The sequence below is a fragment of the Synchiropus splendidus genome, chromosome 17 (genome assembly GCF_027744825.2).
Source record: "Synchiropus splendidus isolate RoL2022-P1 chromosome 17, RoL_Sspl_1.0, whole genome shotgun sequence".
In the NCBI taxonomy this organism is placed as follows: domain Eukaryota; kingdom Metazoa; phylum Chordata; class Actinopteri; order Syngnathiformes; family Callionymidae; genus Synchiropus; species Synchiropus splendidus.
The window spans coordinates 11,294,641-11,303,530 of record NC_071350.1 but is presented as its reverse complement, the minus strand read 5'-3'; positions in this window follow the sequence as shown (position 1 = coordinate 11,303,530).

Sequence of the window (8,890 nt, the reverse complement as noted above, 5' to 3'; positions counted from 1 at the left end):
GTTATGCCTCACCAAACCTGCACTCAGTTGTTTTATTTTGGATAAATACGTCTGCGAGTCTTAGATTATTATCTGGTATGTCGGTTCAAATGTTTATTTTTATTGGGTTCATATTTCTTTTTTTTTTTCAAGTCAGGCTTCAGATATCTTTTTAAAGCATCATGCGGTTCTTGGATGAGGTGTCAGTTGTTATTAATAACGCACGGGTATTTAAATAAAAATAGTTCGCAGTGAAAACACGATGTAATTCAATATGTCCCCAGCAGATGGAGACATCCTCAAATGCAGGGGCAGGTTGGAATCCGACAGAGAAGGTTAGTCGACCTTTAATAATATTTAAGTTTATTAAAATATTAAAACTCACTTTGGCGATATTACTGGTTTAGAGAGAAGCTGACAGCAACATTCAGCTTCTTCCAAGAGCCCCATGGTGTGAGGAGACATCCTTGTGATTCACTTGAGTCAGAGAAGCTGCTGGGCTGTCAGGACCCCAAAAAGAGTCAAAGTTGAAGGCAAAGCGAAATGATGAGCACTTCTGACTGTTAGACTGGAACCCTGACACACACTTGACATGAAGGGCTAAGACTTGTTTGTGGGAGATCAAACCCGACCCTGCAGTAAGCCTGAGGGCTGCATGTTAATAGCTTCTCTCACACCAGGACGTCGACTCAGTCCTTCTGTTATACGTCTGAATCAGTAAAAGACCACAAGTAGAACATGCTGTCCGGGGACGTGAGGGGGGTTGAGAACTGTTTTGTGTTTACACCCTGCAATCCGCATTACTGGAGCCCTTAAGATGCATCTACATGTTCTGGCAATGTTGAGCTAATACAGAGAGGCAAAGATGAAGATGGATCACACACAGAAACATTCTCTTTAAATGTTATGAATACATTTTGTCATAAATATATTTTAATTATACATTAACACAATATTATGAAAATAAATAGTTTCAGTAAACAGAAAAGTGGCAATATTATATCGAAAAACACATTATTAATTAAAAAAAAAATCAATTGCTATTGCATTTGAAAAGGGACCATTAAAAACATGACAAAAGCAAATTTTCCCCAAAATACAATGCAAAATAACATAATTACCTCCACTAGTTATGAAGTAAATAATTATGTGTTGTCTGGCGGCAGAATAAATTTTAATTTGTACTTCAATGAAACTTTCTGGGCTGGTTGGAAATGAGCAAACTTAAAAGTGATTTGACTTTCACTGGTGTTGTGTAGCTTCGTCTGGATTCATGAAAGTTCTACAGTTTACCCATAAATTTTCACTCCATCGCGCAGGACATCCGGTCACGTGACAAGCTCCGGGTTATGGGAAGAAAACACAACATTCAATAGAATCACAGAAATAAATCAACTGTCATGAGACTATGATGGGAAAAAAATGAGAAGTGCCCAACGTCAACTCAGTCCCCTGAGGTTGGCATCTTCCTCTCTTCACTCATTTGTCTTCTTTCAGAACTCCGAAACACTACTGCCATTTGCTGTCCATTTGTGCAGATAATGCTTGAAAAAATATTTCTGTTTATTTAAAAAAAATAAAAAGGCATATAAATGTCAATGAGGAAACAAAATATTGAGATGCATAAATAAATTACAAAGCTAATATTAAATAAAATTATGAAAACTTTCATATACGATCGAAAGCCAGTGAAAGCAAACAGGGTTGTGACTTGCTTTTACGGTGAATATATACTAAAATCTAAATCATAAATATTTTCTTTTCTAATATTCTGTTGTGCCTACCAGGTTTTGCAATATATATATATATATATATATATATATATATATATATATATATATATATATATATATATATATATATATATATATATAGTGTCTGCTCCAACAACCCGCGCTAACCGGGACAGGAAGTTGAAATAAGCCTCTGCTGCCCTCTAGAGTGTGTTTGTGCTCCGGCCAACTCATCTTCTGCGCTCCAGGACTGCAGATGGATTCTATAGAGGCATTGTGAACAAAGCGATTTCTTTTTTATTAATAATGGGTTTGAAGCAATTCCATGTCTTCAAATCCGGCTGACAAAGCATCGGCTCGGGCCCCGATCTGCTGCAGGGGACGCCATTGTGTTGGTCACTATACGGAATTGAGACGCCATAATTTTTCACAAGGGTGTTCCATGACACTTAAGCTTTAGGTCCAAATGAGTTGGCAAGCAGCAAAGGAATCTTCTTTAGAACAGGCTGATACTTAAATTGCACCAAAATCCATTATGTGCCTCCAGTTATAACAGAAGCAGCTCTACAAATACTCCATTACTTCCAATTTTTTGATGACCGAGGCCGTATAGGAATCGAGAATATGCAGAGAAATCTAATTTAAATCACACTTAATATCAATCAAACTTTGTTGCGGGGAAAACACGGGTAGTTATTTTCCACACTGCAGACTTCCCAACAGGATATTTATCTGTCACAGTGCATGAAACTATAAAAACTGACGCTTCATCTGAAGGTATTTTTCCAGACTCCAGAGCATGGAACTAACCATATATGAGGTCTGGGTCTTCATATACGCTAGATAAGAGAGGGTGTGTGCGCAGTCAGGGGAAATTAAAGTGCCACCCCGAGATTTCAGCGGCTGATCCTCATATTTAATATCAAACACAGACTTCTATCATAGATGTTATTATATGATATAAAGAATAACAGCAGAGAGGAGCCCAGCCGTGTACAGAGAATACAGCCCAGCCATGGAAGCAGCAATTTAATTGTGTCCTTCTTCGCTTTGTAGGCCTCCAAAGCTCCATCTTACAGAGGTAAAGTAGCTTGAGCGTGTTGTTCATCCTGATGTTTCCGAGGATTTTACAGGTTTAGACTGTGTAATGGTCTCAGCTGATCCCAGTCTGTCCCGTCTCCTCATTCGGCAGCCTGCTTCGCTTCTACATATATTTCTCCTCTCAGAGATTTGTCTTCCTAGCACATTCTTGTAACCCAGAAAAAAAAAAAAAATAGAATGAAGCTGATCAGTTTCTCCACATCATGAAAATCACGTACTGAGATTTACTGCATACATATATAGCATTCACTTGAAGAAAAAACGTTTTCCTTTTTTTTTTTCATTTTTAACCTGAGCAATAAACTTATTGGTTGTTTTCTGAGCTAGTCATTTTTCCATATCTGCCCAATTTATTTTGTGTTTTCAGGCTTTTTTTTTCCAGTTTTGGGGGTATTTTCCCCTTAGTTTTTCATGCTATTTGTTTTCCACTATGGCTACAACCTGCATGCCATGGATGTGGGGTGAATCATGCCTACCTCCCAAGCTCCTGCCCTATACATCTTTAACAAAAATAAATAAATAATAATTCATTAAGTAAATAACTCTCAGACAATCAGGAGGAATTAGGAAAAAATACAGCATTCAATATATTCCTCCAACTCCAAAAACTACCACAAATTCACAAAAAAACAAAGCAAAAAAATGTTTTTTTTTCTTCAAGTGGATGGAATCTTTGTAAAAATGACACTCGCTTCTCAGTAATAATATTCTATTATATATCTATCTATTATATATATATATAATTTGACTTAATGTTCAACTCGAAAGGCACTGGGGCAGTGCATACCTCTGCCAAGCCACATGGTTTCACCCCATCTGTGCCCTCCCTGTATCGATATATTGTAATTCATGTCTCATATATTTAGAGTGTAATAGGGGAGCAGGTAGCATTTAGAAGCTCCGTCAATACAGCCGCATTTTGACACCATGACAGTCGATTTATTTCACTGACCGAAAGAAGAAGAAACAACAATTATTCATCAGTGTAGAGGTTCAGGTTGTTTTATACCCTGACATAATCACATCAATAGGGGCAAGAATCCGCATCTGGAGCTCCACTACAGGTAGTTTAAAACTTCTTGTACACTTTTTGAGACTCTGAAGTGGTATAATCGGTGAAAATACAGTATTTCTGAAACAAGTTTTCATTCCAAGTTTGGTAAGCACGTAAAGGTGAAAATGTCCTGGACCAAAGTAAGACCTTGCCTGAATAGGGTCATTCATCGGTAGATATAATCACATCTGCTGCTCTGCATAAACAGAAATGACCATCAAAGCGTGGACTTAAATCTGGTGTGCCTTTTCCTAATGGTCCATAACCCCGCGGCACAAAGTTCACGTCCTGAGCTGGTTGCAAGCAGACCCGGTTACACTGAACTCTTTTTCAGCAGGGGATTTTCAGAAGTGTTTACATGGGAAGTTCGTGACCCTGCAGATCGACCACAGAGTCCCCATTATCAACATGTAGGAATTAGTGATAAATATGTTTCCGGATGAGATTTCACACAGAGATGAGATTGTCATTTATGCACTCTGTGTATCTTAAGACTAAAAGAGTTAAGGTCGGAGGGCGGTCATGGTGGCGTTTCGCCACATCATCCAGCACAAAGAGGACAATCATCAGATTTTACAGAGCTTCTGCTCAAAGAAATTCTCCGGAGAAGACCTTCTCTTTGGGAATAATCGAGGCGGTGGACAGCAGCGGGATGTTACTCCCTCTGCTCCTTCACTTGTTTGTTCGACGTTTACCCTTGTGTCTATCTGACATGGCAAATACCATCAATGTTTTTTCTACAGCAGCCAACATCTCTCAAGCTGACAGGCTACTCTGTGGACCTCAGGGACTCTGGTTCATCATGAATATAACATCACATTTGTTTACATGCTCACACATGAGTGCCCATCGTACGGATGTGCTGAAATATACAGCAGCCCTCAGTCAGTATGGACTTTCCATTTAACCATTTTCCGCCGCTAATACTCCAAGGCTGTGGGGTTGGAGACAATTCCAGTGACATCGGAGGCATCCTGGAGTGGGCCATTGGTGAGCACTTGCACATTCGATAACTACCGAAGCATTCTCATCTCATCTACACCCACGAATTACCTCACCAAAACTTAATCCTTTTATGTTGTTTATGCATTTTGGCAGGGGAATTTCACTCAAAATACCTGTCCAATAAGACAATAAGAATGCAATATTGCGAATTACACTCCAGAACAAGCAAAAAGGACGATTATTGGAGGAGAACTGGGAGCATGGCTTTTTGCTGCAACAGAAGACAGAAGTTCTTCTGGAGCAACATCATTAGCAAGAGTGTTGGCGCAGCATTTCTTTGCAAACCTCCCTGCTACCACTTTTCAGAAGTCCAAATATTCTCACATTAATGATTCAACTGTTTCCACTCGTAACGTGTTAGCTTGCAGTCATACCAGTTGTCCTTGGTACTTACCTAGCCCCGCCTTGCAAATGACATCACCAAACATCAACTTTTTCCAGTTGAAAGTGGGAGAATTGTCACCAGAATTTTATACTTCAAGCGCACAATCCAAGATGGCTGCTTGGAGTGGCAACAGCAAGGAGACCTCCTGTAGTTATTGGGTCAATTTGACTTCCAACTACAGTAGTGCCTCGGTTTCCGAACATCCCGGACTTCGAACAAATCGGAGTTCCAACAAAAAATTCAAGATTTTTTTGCTTCGGTTTTCGCCCCCCCAAAAAAGCCGGAAACAACATAACGCGCGTGGACCGATCAGCTGACGCGCGACGCGCTTTGTTATTGTGTATAACACAGCCTGTGTATGCGGACGTGTCCCGTTAGCTACATTTACTGACTGTTTCTTCTTCATGTTGAGGTGTAAAACCTTTCCTGTCTCCACACTGGACCGTGGTAGAGTGTCACAGGGGAGGTGCTCGCTCTCCACACCTCCGAGGCTGGAGCGCTCACTCCAGGGTTTGATGTCCTGTTGTGGGCTGGAGCTGGGACAGGGATGAGGCGAGTCTGGGACAGAGCTAAGTTACTTGGTTTATGACTTTGTCACAGCCAAACTGCACAGAAGCGCACATTCAGAGCTGGACACGCACCGGGCACCTCTTCACTTCTGGAGAGACGTCACTCACTCGGCAACCCCTCCCACATGCAGCGGCCACACACATAGAGGAACAGCGCACCTGCAGCAGACACTCTACATTCACTCCTACAAAAGCCTATTTTAAGGCTTGGAACGCATTATTTCTTTTTCCATTCATTGCAATGGGAAAAATCGATTCAGATTTCAAACAAATCGATTCTCGGACGGCCGTCTGGAACAGATTGTGGTCGAGAACCGAGGTACCACTGTACTATTAACTATATAGTGTAATTTTAAATATTTGTGCTGTATATGCAAACTGCAATGCGGACAGTGGCTCGAAAGTTTACCGCCCCAATTATGCAATCCAAGATAGCGTCAACAAAACGTAAACAGGAAGTAGAAGGTTTGAATCACCAATGTACGACAAAATAATTCTGCGAATTTGTGTTTCCTCTCTGTGTATCTTAAGACTAAAGGAGTAAAGGTCGGAGGGTGTGTTTCCTCTTTGTCCTTCGAGTTTTATATAAAGACAAGACCCACATGATGTTACTCTCTGATAAGTAGAACGCACTGAACATGGCTGTGAGAAGAGTTTCCACTGCTCTGAATGTATTTGAAATTCTTCTAAAATTGAAAATCTTATACAAATATGATCAAGACATTAAAAGAGCTTGAGGTGGTATAAAAACTTCAATATAGCCACCATTGTGATTTATTGTCAAACTGATGTAAAATAAACAATATTTAGTTGTTTAACTGTATGTATGTTTCCATTATTTGATTCAGTATTATACCAAATTCATTAAAATTGAAAAATGTGGCTTCTTGTGGCAAATATTCTTAAACCATTAAACTGCGATTAATTGAGATTAATTATTCATAAATTTTCTAAATAACTAGATTAATTTTTTAAATCGAATCCCACCCCTAACTTCTTCCACTGAAGTGTCTGTGAGGTGTCAAAGTTATTCACACAAGGGGACTGCAGCTTAACCCCAGTACATGTTGTGGGCCAAACAAAATGCAGGAAATACAGGTCTAAGCAGAACGTTTAAGCATGAAACACTTCTCACTCCTTCTGATAGCGCCTCCTTGTACGTCGAACATGCATCCGCCTTCCCTTACTTGTTTGAATTCCACATGAATGATTTGGTTTTTGGATATTCAAATCCACAAAACGCTAGGTCGAAAGTTTTCATGACCTCAGAAAATGACTTGGCTGGATTTGGCCCGCTGGCCTTATGTTTGACATGAGTTATGGAGCCTTAAGTATTGATTTCCACAATGAAGTCAAGCGAAAGATAAAGACTAGACCTAACTCCAGAAATAACTGACCGCCCACATTACCCAAAGTATCAAAATACCCAGAGGTAATCTGAAGATGGTGACACATAGCTCCAGAATCCTCCGGAGTGAGGAGCTCTGTCGTGTAGTGCATGTGGAAGCGGAGAAAGCCGAGCAGTGACGTCTGAAGGTGTCAGAGGAGAAGCCGTGACGCCTCCTGTCATATCTAAAAGCAGCCTTGCTGAGAAGCTCGCTCAAGAGGAAGGCGGCGCTGCGAGGGGAGTATCACTGGGGAGGAGGGCGGGGTGTGCGCCACAGCTGCGGGGCAACAGTTGATCCCGGGAAACAGGATCAGCCTGGTCGGGTCAAGGAGGGGCCGAAAAGGTCATGACCCAAGGGTGACGGAACAGACTTCACAAAGACACCCAGCTTCAAAAGCAAAGGGCCCCACCAGGGGAAACCGGTGCGGGGTTGAGAAAATAAACCCGTTTGACCTGGATTTGGGAGCAGCAGTCCCCCAGGTGTTTGCTGTAACCTCCTCATTGTTGTCTGACTGAGGTTTTGTTCTCATGTGTCTCACACCCATCCAGCCCTGCAGGGGCAGCAACTGCAGAGAGAAGCTGTTTTTCACATCTGTTAGGAGAAGGTCACACATTTGAATATTTTATTTAAACATTGTGCCTTTAAGCACTTGGGCAGAGTCGCGACAGCCGCTGAAATATTCAGTGGATGTATGTGTCCTTGTCTTATAAGTAGCTCTGTGTTACATTAATGAGCTCAAATACTTGGAGTGCACATCACAATTTAAATGCTCTGCCATGAAAAGAGTAAACAAATTTCTCTTTGAAATATTTATTCCACTCACACCTACGACGTAGCGTCGTCCATTAACCCGCGGTGCGGGGGAACTGCCCGGAGGAAACCCACACAAGGAACATGTAAACATCACTTCAAACCCAGAGTTGCCTTCAGCCGGATTGAAGACCAAGCTGATTCTCCGCTCCCCAGAAACTCTGCTAGTGGAATACAGATGCGCTCTGGGTCTGCCTCAGGACCTCCACCCACTTCAGAGGAAGATGTCGCCAGGGCCACTTGAAGTGGAGAACCACTGTGCACAATGAAAAAAACATCTTTTGCTACAGCTTTGGTGATGGCAGGAGCGTAAATCCACCACTTTATTGGGCTTTTTCTTCCGCATTACACTGTAACCCCAGGTTCTGATTTCATAGCTGGACACCCTCCCATGCCCTTTATAATCCATGGTCTTTCCCGTACAAAAAAAAAAAAAAAAACACCCATCGCAAATATCATACATAAAATCATTGTCATTATTGTTTTCTTCTGCAACTGTACAAAGGAGATGAATGTTTATTTTTGGAAGGTGGTGTTTTCAGTGGCCCTAATGTTGCAGTTCAGAGGAGTAACCAGAGGAAAGAGGTGGGGGCGCCGTGGAGCAGGTTCTGTGAGGACCTCACATAAGCACCCAGTCTGTTATGAAGACACATTTTAGTCGGATCAGAGCCGACCCTTCTCACCCTGGACATGGACTGTTTGTTCCTCTTCCCTCTGGCAGGAGGCTACGGTCCATCCAGACCAGAACCTCCCGTCACAGGAACAGCTTCTTCCCCTCAGCTGTCAGACTGTTGAATTCGTGAACAGCCTTGTTGTTATTTTATTTTATTTATTTTTATTTGATTTGATTTGATTATTTATTTACT